This window comes from Perissodus microlepis, chromosome 7, assembly GCF_051167445.1.
Source record: "Perissodus microlepis isolate ML-2025 ecotype Zambia chromosome 7, ASM5116744v1, whole genome shotgun sequence".
NCBI lineage: Eukaryota > Metazoa > Chordata > Actinopteri > Cichliformes > Cichlidae > Perissodus > Perissodus microlepis.
In genome coordinates, this window is record NC_140467.1 from 344,763 (window position 1) to 369,431 (window position 24,669).

The window sequence follows — 24,669 nt, forward strand, 5'->3', positions numbered from 1 at the left end:
ATGGCGTAACTCGGCTCATAATCTTAGCACGTCGGAGCAGTGTGCGTCACGTGATAGAGCGGCTGTGGCGTGCAAGAACTGTCTGCGGTCTGGTTGAACATTTGGAGTCTCGCTACCAACCCGGCATTTCATCTCTGAGAAAGTGATCCCAGAGAGAAGTAAAGCAAGTGTGTAAGTTCATCTCTGAATATTTGTAAAGCATTCCAGCGTTAAGCTTAACAACCGATATATGGAGCGACTGCCTCTCTCTCTCTCTCCTGCTGCTACTTCAATCCTGAAACTGATCAATGATCAGCTGATCGGCTTTTCTGTCGCGAGTCCGTCTCTCTTGTTTGTTTTTGGCCCACTTTGCACCAGAAAGTGGAAACCAGTGGCTGAACAACAGCAGCACGTTTAAGCTTGATAAGCTGTTAGAATTTATTTAATATTACTTTCTACACCAGGATCTTTTTCTACGTAGCTGACGGCTGGTAACTGTGCAGGGGCGGATCTAACAAAGTTTAGCCAGGGGGACCCAGAAAGGGTAGTCTGGGGAAAAGGAGGATCGCATTTGTCGGCCACGGTTGTCGGAGCCTGTGCGTACTTGTAAGCGCGGCAATGGCGGAGGAGCGCGGCTAAAAAACTTATTGCTTTTTCTGGGTCACAAAATAAACTTTTAAGATATTTTCAGGTGAGAATGTAGCTGTGTAAAGTTCAAATATCTGTTCGATTTATCAAGACATCACATATTTGCAAAAAATGCGCAAAGATCACATCCCCCAAACTTAGTTTAGAGGGTCTACACTGTAAATAGTGAAGTCTGCAAGTTTTCTAACAGCAAACTTTTTTTGTGCCTAAATCATTTTGCACATCATTAGAATGAAAGTTATTGGCCATGTTTGCATAGCCCTTTTTAAAATGATGCTTTCATGACATTATTGTGTGTTGGGTGGGGGTCAGGGCTATCCAGACTGACAGTGGGACATTGAATGTCACCTCTCCGGTGGGGAGGGAGCCTGAGATTGTGTAAATTGGAGTCTGTTTTATACCAAATGCAGAAAAAAATGTTTTAAGAAAGCAATTAAGTTCATGTTCCAAAAAATATGATTGTTTGCTTGCAGGACACCAGGAGAGATGAGTCCTCCGTCACAGATGGTGTGGTCAGTGAAGATGGTCGCCTGCAGGTTCAAGCTCATTGCATCTCCAACCCACATCCACTGCCACTGTACTTAAGGGAAGTTAAAGACTTTCTTCTGCACCTACATTTGGATCACCTCGATCCATGACAGTCATTCAGGCAGTAATGCCTGGACTGGAAACAAGCATCCTTAAAACATTACAACATTCCAGCTCCTGTGTTGGAATGAAAAACAAATGTGTTGTTTAAATCAGAGACTGCACTTGTGACAGAACAACAAATATTTTATTTTGATTATATAAGTAAGCACAAAACAAACTTGTGGTAGGCCTAAACTTATTTTCAGAATAATTACATCTGAGACTTTGTTTCATTGTAAGATTATAACAGTGATGGCAATATAATTGTTTGTTGTTCAGCAGAACAGTGTCCAGTATGTTGGCTGTTATACTTTGTTGTGTTTGAAAATAAAAGTTGGGCTGATTTTAACATCATTACAAAAAGTGTTGTTAATTATTTTTAATCATATTCAGGTTACCACAAATTGTTTTTTCATTTAGTTGAACTTGAAATGTTTGTCAGTAGGTAAACAATTAGTATTGTACAGTCAGAAATATCAAGCTATTCTTAATACTGCAGACTTGCAATGTGTAAGTTGTCCTAAGAGTCATCTTAAGTAAGCTTTACTTAGTTTTTTTGAGGCAACGAGTTTCCTTAATTTTTTTGAGTTCTAGGAACTAATGAGCTTGTACAGAGTACTCAAAATAAATAAGTTGTCCTAATTTAGTCATTTTTAGCTAAGCATTACTCAATTTTTTTTGAGGCAACAAGTTTCCTTAGTTTTTTTGAGTTCTGGGAACTAATTAGATTTTACAGTGTATACAAGTCACATTTCTGGATTATTACTAGCTCAGAAATCAATTGTTTGAACAACAAAAAGCCACAACACACCAAAGATTTGAGAAAAAAACCCCGACAAAACCAGTACTCATAAAGCAAAGTCATAGTTGTTCGTAGCAATAAGTACAGAAAGTCAATAGGAGTTCTATATTTTTTAAATTTGTACAGTGATGTATGGTTGGGCTAGGAACATTATAGAAGGTCTACACACATTAAAAATATGTAGTGTTTCCCATTATGTGACATGGACACTGTTGTAGACAGACCCTAAGCATGGAAATACTTCTCACACTGTCAAAGTGTCATAATGTTTTGTGAAATCTAAACAAGGTCGATACTAGGATATTGTTCAAAACTTTGTCCAAAACTTACATCCGAAGTTTTGATGAAGGTAGAGGTGTCTTGGTACAAATAGGCAGGGAGGGCATGAAGCACACCAGCACGTTGGGCATGGATATCAGCTTGCTCCTACATCACAAAACATTTTTTTAAATGATTGGCTTACCTAGTCAAGAATGGATGGTTAATTTTTAAAAATTTATCAAATTAAATAAAGCTCAAAAAACAAGACAAAATCCCACTAACCTGGAGATTATAGCTTCTGAAGAGCTGACACAGAACATCAGACACGTTCCCTGTGTGAGCAGCTTTCTTTCTGAATAAGCTCTGGATCCGGGGGGGGCATGTTGGTCCAACACAGCATAAAAGTGGTTCTTCAGGTAGACGTTTGTAATCCTGTGGAATTCTGCACAGATCTGCACACACAGGATACATTTATGTTTACGAGTTTCAATTAGTCTACAGATCTTTGCAAAATACAATAAAATCCTTACACTACAAAGGCATGACTTGTTCAGACAGGCCAGATAACAGAAGTCAATATAAAATACATCTTGTTAGATACATCTATATACATTCTTACCTGGGACTCCAATTTCAGAGTAGGCCAGCAATCCGGGCTCTGACCTACTGGTAGGTCATCACCGATGAGGTCTTTGCATCGCAAGGCCAAAATGGTGTGCATCAGCTTTGTAATCAGGATTCTTTTCACTTTTCTTGACTTCATCTATAATCTGTAGTCTTAGCTGGTGTTACATCCCCCAGGAGGATGTCTCTTCTCCCTACTAACCCTTTGTTTTGTCCAGGCTCCACCTCCTCTGTCCTGATTGGATGCTGCGCAGAGTCCGGCTAATTGGTAATCAGCAGAGCACTATTTAAGGCCTGTGGAGTTGTGCTTCGATGCCCTCTGGCCATTTTGGTTGCCATACCTGTGCAGGCTTGCATGCCTTTGTAACTTGTATGAGATGAGCATTGTTGTTTCACGTTCGGACTGCCTGTAGGGGAGAGCTGCCTTTTGTTTTGACACCCTGTTTTCTCCTGTTTATGTGTTGTTAGGTAGGTTATGGTTATAGGTTGTATATTTTGTTTCTTTGGAGTTAGGTAAGTTCCTTTTATTTCTACATCAGGGATGTTTTGTTTGTTATGTTGGCCTTGGCTCTCCCTGACGTTATACCTCAGTCTGAACCCAAATCCCATCACCAGTATTAAATAAACCTTCTAAAATTACCATCTTGGCTCCTCCTTCTCTATCCACCTTTATGTTCGTCCCTTCAATCCCCTAGAGTAACGAGGGGACGTAACAGCTGGTCAAGGCGAACCGCATCTTCACCCCAGAAAATTTACCTCTGCCCTGGCATGGACATAACAGTTAAACACAGAAGACAAGACAGACTACACAGAGAACAGAAAAGACACATAACCAAGGAGACATGGATGAAACATAACTAGCCCAGAACTGAACTAAACCTTAACTAATAATAACAACAACAATACAAGAACTTCACCTCATTTCAATATAACATAAGAAAGCAAAAACACAAAATAAACTCAAAATGCTGGGTCACAGACCCAGCCCCTGAGAGAAAAAAACTAAGTCTTTCACTAATGTACACTGGGGTTCAGAATAAAATAAAACGAAAAAATAACTGTTTGGTAAATATATTATTGATGGATTCACCCTTAAGTTAACCTAAAATAAACCAGGCACAACAATTTTACAGTTCAGAAGCTTCTACATTTCAACATTTCAGCTTCTACATTACATAAGTTCTACCGTTTAATTATGTAATGATTAATCACTGCTTTTGTAAATATCATCCTGTGCCTACAATTTTGCTGCCCCGGCTTTAATATGTACCATTCCAGAGAACTAAACGTAAGTTTCAAGTTTGCCAAAGTCAATATCCATGTATGCACCAAGTGTGAAGCAGTGCAACAGAGCACATTGATTCAACAATTTATCCACAAGGCAGCAACACGCTCAGACAAAAACTGGTTCACCTGAAAGACAAAACCCCAAAATACAGACTTAACAACGTGGTGTTTGCTGTACAGTGCAGCGAGGAATGCCCAGACCTCTACATTGGAGAGACCAAACAGCCACTTCACAAGCGCATGGCACAACACAGAAGAGCCACCTCCACAGGACAAGACTCAGCAGTTCATCTGCATCTAAAGGTCAAAGGTCACTCTTTCGAGGATGCCAATGTTCACATTTTGGACAGAGAGGACAGATGGTTTGAAAGAGGAGTGAAAGAAGCTTCTATGTCCACTGTGAGCGACCATCTTTTAACAGAGGCGGGGCTTACGACACCAACTGTCTGCCATCTATAATCCAGTTTTGAGTTCCCTCCCCAGACGCCTTAACGCCCACTCACATCCTGGGCCATCTGACCTCAGGAATTCGCATGATAAGGTGGGGCCAGGTTTTACAACGAGTTCATCCGAAACCCTGGCTGATTGGGACCCACACCCAGTTTCACACCTTGGCTCAGGCAATTAGAGGATCATCAGGGGGTCCTTTTGTCCCTCTGTGGGGGGAAACTCCCACTGGGTTTAAATCTGGGACTCTCCACCATTTGACCTTAGAACTGAAGAAGCTTCTCGGATGAGAGGTGAAACGTCTTCAAGCAACTTAAAGTCCAAGTGCAAGCTCCTTTGACTACGATGACCTGGATGACTGAGAACCTTCACAGACACAAGGCAGTTTATAATCTGCAGATCCAGAAACACCTTCTAAAGACTTCTTTTAAAATAGTAAGAGATAAGAGAAGTATGAGCAGCGCCTCTGCTGGGACTAATAATGTGTTATGCTAAATGTGAGCTTATAAGCATAATTCATGCAAAACACTTTGGGGCCAAAGCGACATGGATAAAATGGCTCATGCATGTAATTCTTAAATGTCTGCTACATTTGTACATTTATGATGATAATAACTCATATTACAAAGGAGAAATATAGTTTCAGAAAAAAATAAAACTTACCACAAAAGTGCTCCTGAAGACAAAATTGCTGCAAAGGTGGTAAACGCAGCTAGCCAAGTGCAGAGCATTAGCTGTTCCAGTTCAGAAGTCTGTAACATGCCACAGCACGTCCTCCTTTATCCAGGGTCAAAGGCAATGCAGCAAAAAAAACCTTCACAAATTATTTTATTTCTGTTCGGAAATTAACATTCCACAAGTTTTTTTTCGGAGTAACGAGCGGGCATTAGCACTCGACACGAGGAATCCAAGATGGTTCCCGGCACTTCATGAAGAAATGGACATACGTAGGTTCGTAGGCACGTACGTGATGTCAGTGTCAAAACTCAAATTATTCGAGCACAATGTCAGAAACGAATCAATATATTCAAGTACTGATAACTTGAAAAACCAAACTTGTTCAAACTACTCAAAAAAATAGAGGTGTATGTACTTATAACAGGTTTTTAAGTAGTTGTAACTCATTTCATTTATCAAACTATTACTATTTGGTCTTACAGTGCACAGAAGGACAGGAGTGTGATAATAAAGTGCAAAGTCTGTCAAAGAAAAGCTACATCTGGATTACACCACTAACAGAACTTCAGGTCTTTGCAAGCATCTGCAAAGACAGCATGCTAACACAAAGCTAGCCAAGAATCCAGAGTGATGTTCAAGTCTCTGGTTTTCATTTTTGACTTTGTGTCCTCTATGACCTCCGTATTGAGGCACGTGGGGGGTGCGTCCCCTGTTAAACAACATGCATACCATTGCCCGTGACTCAAAAAGAGGTACAGTATCTTCTTGAAAATGGTTTGACTGCACCAAGTCATAGCTCATGGAGATCTCTATGTCTGCTGACACCAAAGTCAGATGGTTCTCCTTTGTACTGATTTTCAGAGAGTAAATGCAGTCACGGTCCCAGATTCATTTCCATTGACTTGCATGGAAGACTGCATAGACCGCATGGGAGCAGCTACCTATATAACAACATGATTTGTTGAGCAGGTACTGGCAGGTTCTTCTATAATACACAGTAACAGCATTTGAAATGTGAAATGCATCAGCTGCTTTTCAACGACTTGTGAATTCTGTGTTGGGAAACATTAAGAACTGTAATGTGTACTTGTTATTGTGATATATCCTTCTTGCTGGATGGATCATATTAGCACTCCGAGGGTTGTTTTTGCTTGTTTAGCCCAAGCTAAACAAGCACGGTCTGCCTTATAACCACAGCTGAGATGTGTTGCAGCTCATCAGCCACTGCATAAAGACTGCCATGTTAAAATGAGCATCTCTTTAGTAGTGGCAAGTGTAAGAGATTGCAATTAATCCAGTAACACAATGCAACTCCATCCATCCATCCATCCATTTTCTGCCACTTAGCTGTAGGAGGTATCCAGGAGGCATCCCAGTCAAATGCTCAATCTCTCTCAGCTGGCTACTTTCGATGTGAAGCCATTTGCGGTGGCAGATGCTCTTACCTTCTATATTTTAGTTCATCATGAAGTTAACAAGTTGCTGATAGTTGTTTTACACATCTTTAGCAACTGTTCAGTGGACATTTTTAATTTCGTGTTAATTTTGCACATTTGTGAGAAATGCAAATCCCTGTGACTCCAAAGTCAAGTTGTTGCATATTAAACATCATCTAATCCTAATTAAATCCCAAGTAATTCGAAACCCAGTGTTTCCCCTGGGACTTAAACTGATCAAACTTTTAGCCACACGGGTGTTAGAGGAATGATAAAATCTTCCACAGTCAAGCCATTGAAGCTGAAACTTGGTAGCTATTACCTATTCCTAAACATTAACTTGTTAAAACAATGTCTTGTTTTTTTCCCCTGTCTTTAATAAAATATATATTATTAGTAACTTGCTCTACGATGGTAATTTACCATAAAACTTGAGCTCCCATGCAGTAGCAGACCCCCAGCCAGGGCTGTTTGAGAGCATATCCAAAGCAATGCCAACTCAGCCTTATGTCTCCAAACTGAATGATATCCAACAGGACCCCAGATAATATACACTGCCAGCTTCCTCTCTCTGTCTGTCTCAGCCTTTCTCTGGCTTTTATTCACTTTTCTCTGCCCCACTTTCATTATTTGCTGTTATTCTAATTGTGATTCCATCGTTGCTGCAATCGAAGGTGTGGATGCTACTGCCAGGTGCCCTCTGCTAACCTCGTCTGTCTTATTTTTCCCATTCACACACACAGATATGAAGAAAAAAACACAGTCCAACATTTACGTTTACCATCTTCTTCACGATGCAGACACATTCCACTGTTTTATCAACTTTTAAGGACATCATCAAAGTTCACCACACAAGCACAAGCAAACAAACAGTAATCCAGTGTCAGTTTGAGCCAAAGCTTAGCTGAAATCAAGCCAAGGGCAGAGTAATCCAGCCATTAAACATTAATGAAGGCTATTAATGAGGGAAATGGAGAGAGATGGAAAAAACACCAAAGAGTGGAGAAAAATTGACTGTGCACAACCTGACTGTAGTAACATCCTACATGCAGCCATAAATCAACTCTAATGCCATCTCTACAGCTGAATATACATGACTGGTGTCATTAGGTGTGAGTGTGTCTGCCTAAATGCTAATGAATTATAGACATATAGGACAACACCTTTCTTGGCTTTCTGTTCAAGCTAAACTATACTATGGCTTACTTGTATTTTTAAAGAAAGCAATACTGGTAAACACACCACACTTTTTTATGCTCAGTTGCAGCATCCAGATGAAATACATAATCATGCTACACGATTCTCAACTAACCACAATTTAGTAACTCCTCGAGTTAAAAGTAACTTTTTGAAAAACTCTGTTATATTTAGAGCATCTTTTCAGTGGAATAAGTTGCCTTAAGCAATTAGAGAATTGGCTTCTATTCATAATTTTAAAAATCACCTAAAAGCCTATTTAGGCAGTTTTTAATTTATTTGTAAATATTGTAAGAGGGTAATGTCACTTGTAATGGAAATTGTGTATTTTGTTTGAGTGTTTTTTATATTTTTTAATATTTACATGCTTATATTTTCAGAATTGTAAAACCTTATTGTGGAAGTAAGAGCCAAATTATGTGGATATTTTGCATCCAACTCATTGTGTAACATTTTATTCGATGGTATTTGATGGTTTGGGCCCCAGGAAGACTAGCAACCACTGTTGTGGAAGCTAATGGGGTTCCTTATAAATAAACAAATAAACAAACCTGATAGTAAAAAATGTTTATTCCCAGTTTTTGTTGCTTCTGTGGTCAAATGAAGGACAGCTGATACGATGTACAGGTGTAGCATAGGTGAGGCAGGAGGAAACTATTAGTGACACTGATTTACCAAAATGTACAAATATTTGTTCAACAGTCAGCAGATGCTTTGATTTATGACAAAATCACAACAGGAAAACCGATTCAAATTATGACATATAATTTTCACAATTACCTCTACAAAACCAGTCTTACTTGTTATCATCTATCGTCCACCTGGGCCTTACACAGAGTTTCTGTCTGATTTCTCAGACTTTATATCTAATTTAGTTCTGAGCTCAAATAAAATAATTATTGTGGGTGATTTTAACATCCATGTAGATGCTAAAAATGACAGCCTCAACATGGCATTTAGTCTGTTATTAGACTCAATTGGCTTCTCTCAAAATGTAAAAGAACCCACCCACCACTTTAATCACACTCTAGATCTTGTGTTAACATATGGCATAGAAACTGAACATTTAACAGTGTTTCCTGAAAACCCTCTGCTGTCTGATCATTTCCTGATAACATTTACATTTACAATAATTGATTACACAGCGGTGGAGAGTAGATTTTATCAAAGTAGATGTCTTTCTGAAAGCGCTGTAACTGAGTTTAAGAATATAATCCACCCACTGTTATCATCTTCAATGCCCTGTACCAACACAGAGCAGAGCAGCTTTCTGAACGCTACCCCAACAGAGGTCGATTATCTTGTTAATAATTTCACCTCCTCACTACGTACGACTCTGGATACTGTAGCTCCAGTGAAAACTAAGGTCTCTAATCAGAAGTACCTGACTCCGTGGTATAATTCTCAAACACGTACCCTAAAGCAGATGACTCGTAATCTGGAGAGGAAATGGCGTGTCACAAATTTAGAGGATCATCATTTAGCCTGGAGAAATAGTTTGCTGCTTTATAAGAAAGCCCTCCGCAAAGCCAGAACATCTTACTATTCATCACTGATTGAAGAAAATAAGAACAACCCCAGGTTTCTCTTCAGCACTGTAGCCAGGCTGACAAAGAGTCAGAGCTCTGTTGAGCCAACCATCCCTTTAACGTTAACTAGTAATGACTTCATGAACTTCTTCACAAATAAAATTTTTATCATTAGAGAAAAAATTACCAGTAATCATCCCACAGATGTAATATTATCTACAGCTACTCTTAGTACCATTGATGTTAAGTTAGACTCTTTTTCTCCAATTGATCTTTCTGAGTTAACTTCAATAATTACTTCCTCCAAACCATCAACGTGTCTTTTAGACCCCATTCCTACAAAACTGCTCAAAGAAGTCCTGCCATTAATTAATTCTTCGATCTTAAATATGATCAACCTATCTCTAATAATCAGCTATGTACCACAGGCCTTCAAGCTGGCTGTAGTTAAACCTTTACTCAAAAAGCATCTCTAGACCCAGCAGTCTTAGCTAATTATAGGCCAATCTCCAACCTTCCTTTCATATCAAACATCCTTGAAAGAGTAGTTGTCAAACAGCTAACAGATCATCTGCAGAGGAATGGCTTATTTGAAGAGTTTCAGTCAGGTTTCAGAGCTCATCACAGCACAGAAACAGCTTTAGTGAAGGTTACAAATGATCTTCTTATGGCCTCTGACAGTGGACTCATCTCTGTGCTTGTCCTGCTAGACCTCAGTGCAGCGTTCGATACTGTCGACCATAATATCCTATTAGAGCGATTAGAACATGCTGTAGGTATTACAGGTACTGTGCTGCAGTGGTTTGTATCATATCTATCTAATAGACTCCAATTTGTGCATGTAAATGGAGAGTCCTCTTCACCCACTGAGGTTAATTATGGAGTTCCACAGGGTTCAGTGCTAGGACCAATTCTGTTTACATTATACATGCTTCCCTTAGGCAGCATCATTAGAAGACATAGCATACATTTTCACTGCTATGCAGATGACACCCAGCTCTATCTTTCCATGAAGCCAGATAACACACACCAATGAGTTAAACTGCAGGAATGTCTTAAAGACATAAAGACCTGGATGGCCGCTAACTTTCTGCTTCTTAATTCAGATAAAACTGAGGTTATTGTACTCGGCCCTGAAAATCTTAGAAATATGGTATCTAACCAGATTCATACTCTGGATGGCATTACCTTGGCCTCCAGTAACGCTGTGAGGAACCTTGGAGTCATTTTTGACCAGGACATGTCCTTCAACGCACATATTAAACAAATATGTAAGACTGCTTTCTTCCATTTGCGCAACATCTCTAAAGTTAGAAATATCCTGTCTCAGAGTGACGCTGAAAAACTAGTTCATGCATTTATTACTTCCAGGCTGGACTACTGTAATTCATTATTATCAGGATGTCCAAAAAACTCACTGAAAAGCCTTCAGCTAATCCAAAATGCTGCAGCAAGAGTCCTGACAGGGACTAGAAAGAGAGAGCATATTTCTCCTGTTTTGGCTTCCCTTCATTGGCTTCCTGTTAAGTCCAGAATTGAATTCAAAATCCTGCTCCTCACATACAAGGTCTTAAATAATCAGGCCCCATCTTATCTTAATGACCTTGTAGTACCATATCACCCTATTAGAGCACTTCGCTCTCGCTCTGCAGGCCTACTTGTTGTTCCTAGAGTATTTAAAAGTAGAATGGGAGGCAGAGCCTTCAGTTTTCAGCCCCCTCTTCTGTGGAACCAGCTTCCAGTTTGGATTCGGGAGACAGAAACTATCTCTACTTTTAAGATTAGGCTTAAAACTTTCCTTTTTGCTAAAGCATATAGTTAGGGCTGGACCAGGTGACCCTGAATCCTCCCTTAGTTATGCTGCAATAGACGTAGGCTGCCGGGGATTCCCATGATGCATTGAGTTTTTCCTTTCCAGTCACCTTTCTCACTCACTATGTGTTAACAGACCTCTCTGCATTGAATCATATCTGTTATTAACCTCTGTCTCTCTTCCACAGCATGTCTTTTATCCTGTCTTCCTTCTCTCACCCCAACCGGTCGCAGCAGATGGCCGCCCCTCCCTGAGCCTGGTTCTGCCGGAGGTTTCTTCCTGTTAAAAGGGAGTTTTTCCTTCCCACTGTCGCCAAAGTGCTTGCTCATAGGGGGTCATATGATTGTTGGGTTTTTCTCTGTATCTATGAAGCGCCTTGAGGCGACTTTTGTTGTGATTTGGCACTATATAAATAAAATTGAATTGAATTGAATTGAATTGAAAATGTCAGACAATCAAAGAGAAATTACTAAAATAAAAACAAAAACAGTGACGAAGCAAACAGGTAAGACTGCCTTTGTTTCTATGGATAATCTGAAATGCAGCTCAAATTCAAATTCAAATTTTATTTGTCACGTACACAGTCATACACATTACGATATGCAGTGAAATGCTTGGACAACTGCTCGTGACCTAAAGAAAAAAAGAAAAGGCTATGAATAAGATAGGAAATAAATATGAAAATTAAAAAGGGTAAATTTAACTAGAAAGGAATAAAATAAAATATAAAAATTAAAGTTAAAAATGAAATAACTGTACGACACAAATTAGAATGAAGGGTAAATTTAACTGGGAAAGAATAAGATAAAATATATAAATTAAAGTTGAAAAATAAAATAACTGTACAACAAATACACAATACACAGTATAGAACTATATAAGAATTTATGAAGAAATATAAATATATATATATATAGGGAGTGCAGAATTATTAGGCAAGTTGTATTTTTGAGGAATAATTTTATTATTGAACAACAACCATGTTCTCAATGAACCCAAAAAACTCATTAATATCAAAGCTGAATGTTCTTGGAAGTAGTTTTTAGTTTGTTTTTAGTTTTAGCTATTTTAGGGGGATATCTGTGTGTGCAGGTGACTATTACTGTGCATAATTATTAGGCAACTTAACAAAAAACAAATATATACCCATTTCAATTATTTATTTTTACCAGTGCAACCAATATAACATCTCCACATTCACAAATATACATTTCTGACATTCAAAAACAAAACAAAAACAAATCAGCGACCAATATAGCCACCTTTCTTTGCAAGGACACTCAAAAGCCTGCCATCCATGGATTCTGTCAGTGTTTTGATCTGTTCACCATCAACATTGCGTGCAGCAGCAACCACAGCCTCCCAGACACTGTTCAGAGAGGTGTACTGTTTTCCCTCCTTGTAAATCTCATATTTGATGATGGACCACAGGTTCTCAATGGGGTTCAGATCAGGTGAACAAGGAGGCCATGTCATTAGTTTTTCTTCTTTTATACCCTTTCTTGCCAGCCACGCTGTGGAGTACTTGGACGCGTGTGATGGAGCATTGTCCTGCATGAAAATCATGTTTTTCTTGAAGGATGCAGACTTCTTCCTGTACCACTGCTTGAAGAAGGTGTCTTCCAGAAACTGGCAGTAGGACTGGGAGTTGAGCTTGACTCCATCCTCAACCCGAAAAGGCCCCACAAGCTCATCTTTGATGATACCAGCCCAAACCAGTACTCCACCTCCACCTTGCTGGCGTCTGAGTCGGACTGGAGCTCTCTGCCCTTTACCAATCCAGCCACGGGCCCATCCATCTGGCCCATCAAGACTCACTCTCATTTCATCAGTCCATAAAACCTTAGAAAAACCAGTCTTGAGATATTTCTTGGCCCAGTCTTGACGTTTCAGCTTGTGTGTCTTGTTCAGTGGTGGTCGTCTTTCAGCCTTTCTTACCTTGGCCATGTCTCTGAGTGTTGCACACCTTGTGCTTTTGGGCACTCCAGTGATGTTGCAGCTCTGAAATATGGCCAAACTGGTGGCAAGTGGCATCTTGGCAGCTGCACGCTTGACTTTTCTCAGTTCATGGGCAGTTATTTTGCGCCTTGGTTTTTCCACACGCTTCTTGCGACCCTGTTGACTATTTTGAATGAAACGCTTGATTGGTCGATGATCACGCTTCAGAAGCTTTGCAATTTTGAGACTGCTGCATCCCTCACTATTTTTGACTTTTCTGAGCCTGTCAAGTCCTTCTTTTGACCCATTTTGCCAAAGGAAAGGACGTTGCCTAATAATTATGCACACCTGATATAGGGTGTTGATGTCATTAGACCACACCCCTTCTCATTACAGAGATGCACATCACCTAATATGCTTAATTGGTAGTAGGCTTTCGAGCCTATACAGCTTGGAGTAAGACAACATGCATGAAGAGGATGATGTGGTCAAAATACTCATTTGCCTAATAATTCTGCACTCCCTGTACAATAACAGCAACCTTTCATCTCAAGGCCTCTGCTGTAAACGCTTTACCTTCTGCGCACACGGGTTCTCAATCCCAGCCGAGCCCAAAATTGCACAATAGCCTTTTTTACGTGAAAATACATTATTTTTATTATTTTTACATACCATTTTAAATGTGTTTTACTTCTCTGCAGTTGAACTACTTCAGACTTGCTCTCCAAAAGATGAATCACTAAAATGTCAAAGTTTACAACAGAAACAAACATGTTTACCATCAGTTTTTGTCTCTATAGCTAATATGCTGCTTGATTTTGTTCTTGTTTTAGCCTTTCTGAGGTGGACTTGCTGGTGTGAGCTTAATTTTCAGGGCATGAAATGAAGGCTGGTTGTTGTCTTTCAGGATTGTCTGGTACACCCTAAAAAATTATTCAGGGGCTTAGTAAATATCATTATAATTCTAAGTTAGATGACCTTGATTAAATCTTTGAAAATCACAAAAGTGTTATCTTGAGTTGAAAATACTGAAAAGAATGCTTAAATTTTCAACACCAGTTTTTGAGTTGAACTGAGCTCTTTTGTTCAAGTTTATTTAAAAGAAAAAATTCTGTATTTGAAACACAGGGTGCATTATTTAAATCTACTCAATATATCTCATAGAAAGTACTCAAAATAACTGAGACACTGGTATTCATACTTATCATTGTCTTTAACTTTAATTATTAATGGTTCAAAATCAATATAATTTTGTCCCCCAATACTAACTTAAAACTTTGAGTAAGACTAATGACCTTTGGCATGTACCGCGCGAGGAGCATGGCCTCATGGGAGATTTTCTGCACGTAGAACGAGACAGACACACATCCACTGCAGACTTGGTAACGTTTTCAGGTAAGTGACCAATTCTTACATTAGCTGTCTTTATCCACACCGTTCTTTTATAACATGTTCTGAAGAAAGCGTTTGTCATGGTGGCTCACTTTTCGCAGCGTGTTTGTGCACGTTAATTTAAGTTTTCAACCCGTCTTCCAGTCAAGGTGGCGGGAAACCGCGCCCTTTTATCCTTTTACGTTCTGAGTCACTATCTGCGTTCCGGGTAATTTGACCGGAATGTCCCGGTACCAGCGACCTGACCATTTAATCGGGGGCATTTTAGGAACCACGTGAAAGCAGGTGTGCTCAGACATTTCTAGAAAATGGCCCTGTTGAGTCGCGGTGCGGGAGCTGCGGTAGTCACGCGGCCTGACTCACTCTGTCAGGTTGTTCAGGAGGAGATGAACAGACGTCATCAATGGCTTTGGTAACTAAGAAGACCTGCCCGCGGAACAGTTCATAGCAGCAACCATGCTGCTTAGCTTTCTTGTTCTATGTGGGGTCTTTCAGAGCATATAAGACGCTGCTTTCAGCTTTGTCCCGAACAGGGCCAGTTTTTGAGAGAACGCTGAGAAGACCGCCCGGGTCAGCAGATTACCTCATCCAGGGCCGGTCCAAAGTACTATGGGGCCTTAAGTAAATTTAGACTCGGGGCCCTACTTCCTTTCAGATCCCAGAAAATAATGAAAAAAAAAAAGCTTTGGTCCTTTGGGTCAAGCCAAAAGTACCATCATTTCCAGTATAGTTACTCCCAATTTACATAAATAAATGTTTATTTCAATCCAAGCTAAAATTTCTTATAAGAGATTGATGTTATGGCAGATTACTCAGTGACATGTTTTGTAATGATAAAGTTTTGATTTGTATTTTTTCAGCACCATCTTCACCACCAGGAGAAAAAAATCTGCATCAACTACAAAGTAAAGCAGGTAATTTTACTCAGAGGACTTGATGTGTTAAATTTTGGAATGATATGATATTGTTTTATACAAGCTGAGTAGTGGATGGTGATACCACCTAAATATTTATACTGGTTTTGTGGTGGGTTATTTTAGTCATACAAATGCCAAATCTAAATTTTGAGAATTTTTCAGTTCGGTAAATATATTGATGAGTTCATGGTCTGTCATCTAGTGTCACCATACTATCTTTTTATTTATACAGCGTGGTGATGTGATTCAGATTATTTCAGTGTGGTTAAGTATTGTACTTTGTTCCATGTTGACTTATTTGTAAGTTGTATCCTCCACCTGAATTGGTAGTGAGTATTGGTTATTCAATCAGTTAATCATACAAAAACTGTGTAAATATGGTTATACACCATTCTGTCATCTTCATACTGTGAGACATATTTTCTCACAATTTTTTAGGTCACAGGTGATGAGATGGCAGTGTAAACTCTGCAAACATGAGGAGTCATCAAAAGTGTCACTACTCAAACATTATCGAGTGAAACATGGTACATTTGGTCATGGCTATTCCATACCCTGTCTTCATTTGAATTGTCCTTGCTCTTTTAAGACATGGGGTGCCTTACGCTCACACTTGTCTAGGTCTCACAGTTCGCATGAAAAGGAAGAGTGTGAGGTCCTTCCAACTATTAGATGTAAAATATGTGACTCTTTTTACCCAAACACAAAAGACTATTTTCAACATATAAATTCCCATTTGAAAAGCCATGAAACCATAGAGTGTGTTTTTGATGGTTGTGAGTTTAAGACAAACATTTGTGGGACTTATGCGACTCACAGAAGTCGAAAGCACAGATTTTGTTCATGGAAGCACTTTAAAACTAACTTGATTTCAAAGCAAACTGTCAGTACATCTAATGAAATCTTCTTACCAGCACTGGAATTAGAAGATCACGAGGACTTGGATGTCACCATTGAACTTGGTTGTGAAAGGGAAACAACAAATGAAATTTTGAAAAATATTGGAGTGCTCTTGTTAAAATTGGAAAGCATCTATAATGTTTCTGGTAAATGTGTGGATGACTTGGTGGAACAGCTCAGTTATATCTGCACATTATCACTTCAGTATATTCCAAAGTCAATAAGTGATATTCTTATTAAGAATAACTGTAATATTGATCAGTCTTTTGTCAGTGAATTGGCTGAAAAAATATGTCACTGTAGTCCTTTATGTGCAGCCCTTAGTCCTGATGGTCCCTTTGCTTCAAGATATAAGAGACAGAAATATTTCAAGGAAAACTTCTGTGTTATTGAACCAGTAGAATACTGTTTGGATCCAGAAAAGAATTCCACTTTTCAGTATGTGCCTATTCTTCAGTCCTTGCAGCTGTTACTGAGTAAAGAAGATGTTAACAGTATATTAACTAGACATTTGAACACTTCACAGTTATCCTCTTTCCACGATGGACAATATTTCAAGCAAAACCAACTTTGTGCTATTGAGGACTTAAGTATTTCCCAATTTCTCTATGTGGATGACTTTGAAATTTGTAATCCACTTGGGACTTCAAGAAAAAACACAAAGTCACAGCTGTGTACTGGGTACTTGCTGATATACCAACTGAACTGAGATCACAGCTAACATCAATTCAATTGGCTCTCCTGTGTAAGGCAAGTGATGTTAAAACTTTTAGCTATGAAACTGTTCTCGAGCCACTTTTAAAGGATCTCATAACATTAGAGAGAGACGGGATTTTTTGTTCACAGCTTGGTAGATATATCAGGGGCACTGTTTTTTGTGTTTGTGCTGACAATCTTGGCGCTCATTCTCTTAGTGGACTCGTGGAAAGCTTTTCTGGACATTACATCTGTAGATTTTGCCTTGGAGACCATTCAGACTTTCAGCAAAAAGAAGTTCGCTCAGGAGCTTTTCCACCAAGAACAAAAGAGAACTATGGTCTACATGTCCAAACCATAAAGGAAAATTCCTCCTCGGTTCATTTTTGTGGTGTGAAGAAAGGTTGTCCATTAACAGGGAAATTAAAATATTTCCATTTTGTCACAGGGTATCCTCCAGATCTTTTGCACGACCTTTTTGAAGGCATAATTCCACTAGAATTAGCATTATGCCTTCATGTGTTTATCCGTAAACATTATTTTTCCTTAACTGAACTCAATAACTTCATAACAGAATTTCCTTACAAATGGACCGATAAAACAGATCGCCCCCAAATCATCCCCCTAAATTTTTCCACTCGCAAAAGCATTGGTGGCAACGCACATGAAAATTGGACGTTATTGAGACTATTACCTTTTATTATTGGGGAAAAGATTCCCAAAAATGATGAAGCATGGCAAGTTCTTATGACTCTAAAAGATATAACTGAACTTGTTGTGTCCCCTATTCACAGAGAGGAAAGTATTTGCTACTTGGACACACTTATATCTGAACATCGCAACAGGCTATTGGAGGTTTTCCCAGAGCAAAAACTAACTCGAAAACACCATTTTTTGGAGCATTATCCTGACTTGATCAGAGGATTTGGTCCATTAGTATGCCTCTGGACTATGCGCTTTCAGGCTAAACATAGTTTCTTTAAGAAGGTTGTTAAACAGACAAACAGCTTCAGAAATGTACTATTGTCACTTGCCTCAAAGCACCAGATGATGATGGCATACTATTCAGATGGTAATGCATTGAAGCCATCAGTGTGTGTCACTAAAGTATCATCTCTTCCATTGGAACTGCTTGATGTAGAAATACAGCAGTGTCTCAAGGAACTTTATCCAACACAAGCCTATGTGAATTTGACCAACTCTCTGACTCATCATGGAACTAAATGTGCCTCAGGAATGGTTTTGCCTCATGGATCTACTTGTGGCTTACCTGACTTTGTGGAGATTTTACAGATTGTTGTCTTAAGCAATGAATTTCTTTTCATTGTGAAGTTGCTCAACAGCTGGTATGATTAACATTTTAGGGCATTTATTCTGGATCCTTCTGGGAAAATGACCTTAATACATCCCAGAGTACTTGGTGACACTTACCCCTTAACACCATATCGTGTTGAAGGCAAGCAAATGGTGTCAATAAAACGTCACATTGTTTGTTAGTGTAAGGGGAAAGACTCAGATACCCCCTTTCTTTTTCTTTTTTCTTGTGGTTTTTATTCTGCAGATGGACTCCGTTGCCTTGAAAGTAATTTTTGGACAACAGAGTGAGAAGCTTGTGCTCTCTTCAGGAATACCCAGGACTGTTGAGGAGTTGCATGAGACAGTGAGAGAGACATTTGGGCTAGTTGAGGATTTCACATTGCACTATTATGATGACTCATTTGGAGATTTCTTTACACTTCATTCTCCCAACCAAATCAAAGATAGGGGTACAGTCAAAGCTGTGGTCATTCCATCAGTAGTGCTTACATTGATTCCTCAGTGTGAAAATCCCTCAGATGTAAGTTCACTGAATGAAAGTTCAAGCTCTTCAACCTATAAAACCACAGAGGACCAAACAGATGGATCATCTCTGTCTTCAGACAACACTGTCATACTCTCCCCTCTTCAAAGTCCTCTGAAGACTACATGGCCAGATAAAATTGTCATTCCACTTTTCTCTGTGGCAACAGAGACTGTACTGAAAAATGCCAATGAAGTCTTTGTTCAAAATGGCACTGTGCTGAACAATACTTCAGTCAAGTCAGATATAATGGAAAAATTAGCTGATTATATGTACAGCTACACAGCCTACCCTACTGGCCTTCAGATTGGAGAAGTGGCAGAGGCTCTGGTCAAAAAGCACCCATGTCTGACAGAGCCAGGCAGTCGTAATGGCTGGATGGGATGGATGTATAGTCTTAAATACAAGATGGGAAATTACAGGTCAAAGTTACGAAGTCTTGGAGTTCCAGAGGTTACTTGCAACTCACTGAAGAACAAGCACCCTGATGACAAGGCTCCAGCGAAGAACATAAAGAAGGCGCGGAAAGGAGAAGTGCTGTTTCTGCCACACTATCCAGGACAAGATGGTAAAGAACAGCAAGAGCTGGAGCGACAACAACTGATTGATGAGTGTAAGAAGAAAAACAGCACAGCCATCAAGGATTTAATGTGCAAAACCTTTGCACATAGAAGACATGATATTATCAGCCAACAGCTGAGTGTCAGCGACATCAAGGACAGATGGCCGGCATTGTTTGACGTCTCCCAAGTAAGTGAACATTTAAAGGGATATCCACTTGTAAATAAAATTTGGTCTGTTAGATCCCCCATCATAAGATAAGTGAGGAAAAACATGTTGCTACCATCCTAGTGATTTTGATGATCTTGCAGCAGCCAGGTTGCTTTAATTTGTCATAAGACTCTAGAATCGCTAGGAATTTGAATCAAAATGAGGAATCTGAATCAAAACCAGAATGGTTCTAATCGAAACCATTCCCAAGCCTAGGGAACAATAAATGCTAGTAATTTCCGTTCACTTAACTTGTTTTAGGCTAAGCTAATGTAACCTGACTGAAGAATGACTGGGCTGATTGCAAAGTGCCTTTGTCTCACTTATCTAACTCTGGAGCACATAACGACAGACTAGATTTTACTGAAGAGTAAAGAGTGAAGAGTAATTTAATATTTTTATGAAACGTTGGTTACGTATTGTAACCCCAGATTCTATGAGTATAGGCGCAGCCCTTTAAGTGGGTATTCCCCTTGTGCGCGCAGCACTGAAGTATTTTAGTCCACGCCCACCTGCTGTGTGGGCCTCACCCTGGTCTAGTATAAGTTATGGTGAGACCAGGAAATCGGCTCTACCGTTTTTCTTCAGCCAGCCAGAAGATGTCCAGCGAGACCATCTGTCTGTGTCCATCCTGCCAGACCGGCTACATCATGTCGTATGACCGACATGCCGTCTGCATGGGCTGCCTCGGTCCTCACCATGCGGACCTCGCCCTCACACCTTAATCCTATTGCCGCTCCTGTTAGCTCCTCCCGCCAGAGTAAAAGCAGCGGAGGTCAGCCTTTTTCAAGGCTGATGCTGAGGAGGCGTTCCCGCTAAGAGAGAGGTACTCGCTGGAAGAAGCCATCGAGTTCTTCGATGGTGGGCCGGAATTGGATGATTCCACCCACCGTGAGGAAAACGGCAGTGGTGGCAGCTCCACTGCCTCCCAGCTGGGCAGCCTGGCGACAGAAGGGAGGCGGATGAGCGGACGCTCATCCACCGGACGCTCATCCACCCCTGGCCTTCACATGTCGGCGAGGACGCCGCTCCCAGTTGTTGGTGCGCTGCTCCTGGATCTGCCTGGCATCATCCAGGAGGCAGCTGGTGAGAAGGGACTTCCCGTCCCTCAGCCTGCTCCACCCCCATCGGATGATCTGGCGGGAAGGTATGGCTCCGCTCACTCTCGTTGCCCAGATCCCATCTGGCCTCAGTTCCCGGCGGTGATGACCTACCTCTCTGAGGCAGCAGCAGAGCCAGCGAAGATTAGAGCGCCGGTCTCTACCTAGGGCTTCACAGAGGGCTTCACAGACCGAAGTTTTCCGCCTGTTCCCCCTCTAGAGCCGAGCCTCGCTTCAGTTTTCGGCACCAAAATGACCAAGGTCGTTGGACAGCGACCGGCCCATCCCGCCAAACTTGACCAGCTGATAGCAAGGTTCACTGATCGCGCACATCAATGCACTGTTCAGTCAGCTGCAGTGACTAACAACACTGCCTTGCTAGCGTTTGTCATCTCCAGGAAGGTGGAGGAAGCAGAGCTGCCAGAGGAGCTGAAAGGCTTTCTCTGTAAAGCCGCTGACGCGATTCTGAATATGTGCGCCACTTCAGCGGTGTGTTCCTCTCGCATCGCTGCCTGGCAGACGATGGTTCAGAGGGCAACCTGGCTCCGCCTCTTCCCTCCAAGATTATACAATCTCACAGGGAAATAGTGCAAGCAATTCATAACATAAAATTTAGAAGCTTAGTGGAAGATAATACTTTATGTTAAGGCTTTAGTCTGCATACTGAACAACTCCACTTATATGGATTTATGTCTGGATGAGTAAATTAATCTTTTGCATGTTAGAAAATAAGGTCCAGGTTGCAAAAAATGGTAGTTCCACTTAGAGATTTTTTTTTGATTGAATCAGAATTTTGGCCTTCAGATTTTTTGTCCTTGGTTTTTTGTCCTCTCCCATCCAGGTCAGTGCAGAGTTTCATAGGATCACGACCCTGAACCTTGAACCAAAGTTCATGTCATCGTTGGACTTGTATTCATCCAAACTCCTGTCCTTGTTTCAAGCCAAGAAAGGTGCTGCTGGACAACGCCACAGGGCACAGTTAAACCTTCTGCTTCAGGTAAGGAAGATTACATTTTCTAACCACAAAAATGTTCCAACACAGCATTGAAGAGGCCCTTCCACTAAAAATGGCTTTTCTTAGGTTTCTGTTCAATATTTTAGCTCCACAGGTGTTCTTACCTTGATGGTGGGTGTGAAAACAGGTCAACAACAGAAAAAAAATAGTTATGTTTAAGCTAGAAATGGTAAGTCATGTTTTAAATGTGCAAATTTTGCCTCAGTTGAGACTTCCTGTTTTACAGAGTGGAAATTCCATCGAGAAAAAACGAGAAGTCATCATCAGATGTCTCATTGACCATCTGGGAGAGGATCCAAGTGCCTTAATCAAAACCTTTGAGGTTGGTGCAATAAATCTGTTTTAGGAATATTAGTAGTTTATTTTAGCTTGTGAGATCATAGAAAAGTTTTAAGATACTGTTCTAAAGAAAAAAAAAAACACTTCAAAGCATACAAAAGAATAGCATTTGCTCAAAGATTTTGGAGCACAGTGTCCACATATTATGAGTACCGGTGATGTCATACAAATGAAACTTTTTGTTTCAATGTTTGGAAATATGTGAGCTTAAAACAGTTGTTTCTCTTTTTAAAGGACGGTGCTGATGCTGTCTTTGTTGAAGAGGCTTTGGCTGAGGAGGTGATGAAGATTTACCTGCTGCAGAATCAAGACAGGTCAGGCGAACCTACTGATGTGGGTATTGTTATTGAAGGCGTTACTGTTCTGGGCAAACTTGGGAATCTGAGCAAAGCCTGTTGCTATCTTTTGGGACTGTGCTATGCTCTGGATCTGAAATACCCCAAGAATTTCAAATGCACATTTGAAGCATTTCAAAAAGTGTTCATGGAGCTGGATCCAGGAAACCTTTCTGTCAAGGTTCAAAGACTGAAAAATGACCTCTGCTCATTGTAGACAAAATTTCACAGGGCTGTTCTTAAAGTGTTAGACTTGTTAAGTGACATGTAATGCTCATCAAAAGGTTCAGTTGCGGCATTACATTGTGTTGACATTCCTGTTCATAAATAATGTTTGTACCATAAACTGTGTTTTTGTATTAACTTTCCAGATTCACATTAAGGTGTAAATGGGAGAGTATCTTCTGTATGTTTTTTTTTTTTTTTTAGCGCAATCCTTTTTGAAACCTTTTTATTTAAATTATGGATGTTTTTTGGTCACTCTTTAGTTATAATCTTCCCAATTTTTTGGAATCAAAATAAGATGTTCAAAAACTATGTCACAGTGCAAATGGTTTTTTTTTTCAGGATTTACATTTTTTTGGGATCTTAATTTTATTTTTGTCATTTGACCTTTTCTGAAAAGGTAAAGCACTGCGTTCACTTGAGCCACTTTTATTCTTTGTATGGCAGGTACATTTTTCTTGTTGTTAGCATCAATATGCCAGTTTTACAGAGTTTTATCAAGCATGCCAATTTGGATGCAATTTTATTATATAAGGCTGTTGTGACTGAAATTTTATCCAAGTTTTATCCACTGAATGTAGAACAGATTTCAGCTCACTGTGTTCAGAGAAGGAATCTGCTAAATGTGTGATTCACAAAAAAGCTGTTTAAAACAAATCATTGTGAACAATGTTGAACTGACGTGGTTCTTTTTTCCTGTATATATATATATATATATATATATATATATATATATATATATATATATATATATATATATATATATATAATAAACACTTAATTGTAATTAACGTTTTTGCTTAAGTTAACTTAAAAATATTAAGTAAATTGAACCATTATTTAAAAACAAATAATTGTAATGCTGTAGGTTAAATGTGCCAAGCATTTCAGCATTTCCTAATTAATATTTTATGTAGTTTGAACTTTTGGTTACTGTTGTTTTAACTTACATTTTCAATTGTATTTACTCAATTTTGTATGTTACTGTAACATCTTTAATTGTTCATAACAACTTATTCCATTTTAGTTGGATTTACTCAATTAATAAGGTGTATTTAAGAGATGTGATTGTTTTTGCATTTACTCATTATTTTTGAGTGTAAAAGTGTTGCACCAAAATATTTAAGTAATTATCAGTTTTAGTTCTTAGAGTGTAGAAAGAAGAATTCAAGGTCATTCAGGTCAGGGCCAGCTACGTTTGGACTGCTTTTTTCCTCCATTTCAGGTATCAGGTAATCAGGTATCTTTGTCCGATATTAAAATGTGTTAATCTGAAACATTTTTATTTGCATTCAAGAAGGCAGAAAATGTTTTTTCACAGCACTGTAACTTAGCATTTCAGCCTCTCGGCCAAATATAATAGCATCTTGCTACATGGGTCAGTGTGGCAGCAGCCAAAATGATAATGTTGAGGCTTCCAGAAAGTAAAGGGTGATTTCACTGTACACATGGCATACACAGTGGACCCAGCTGTCATGTAATGTGTACAGTAGGCAGGAATGGTGGACCCAAAGTGCAGGCTCACAGAGGTGAAAAGGTGAACTCAATCGCAGCTTTATTGCTAAACTGAGAATACAGAAAAGTAAACAGGAAGACGGAAAAAACACACAGTGTTCGATGAGGGAGATCACAACGTAGACCAAAGAAAGCACAGGGCTTAAATACACAGAGGGATCAATCAGGGAATGGGAGACAGGAGGGAAACACAGCTGGGACAAATCAGACCTAAAAAGACAAGGAAAGCAAAACTGGAAACACTGACATGAGACACGGACTTTCAAAGTAAAACAGAAAACATAACACATGCAGACTAGACAAGGGGATACAACTGACAGGGGAGACAGAGCAACTAAGGAACACGGAGACAGAA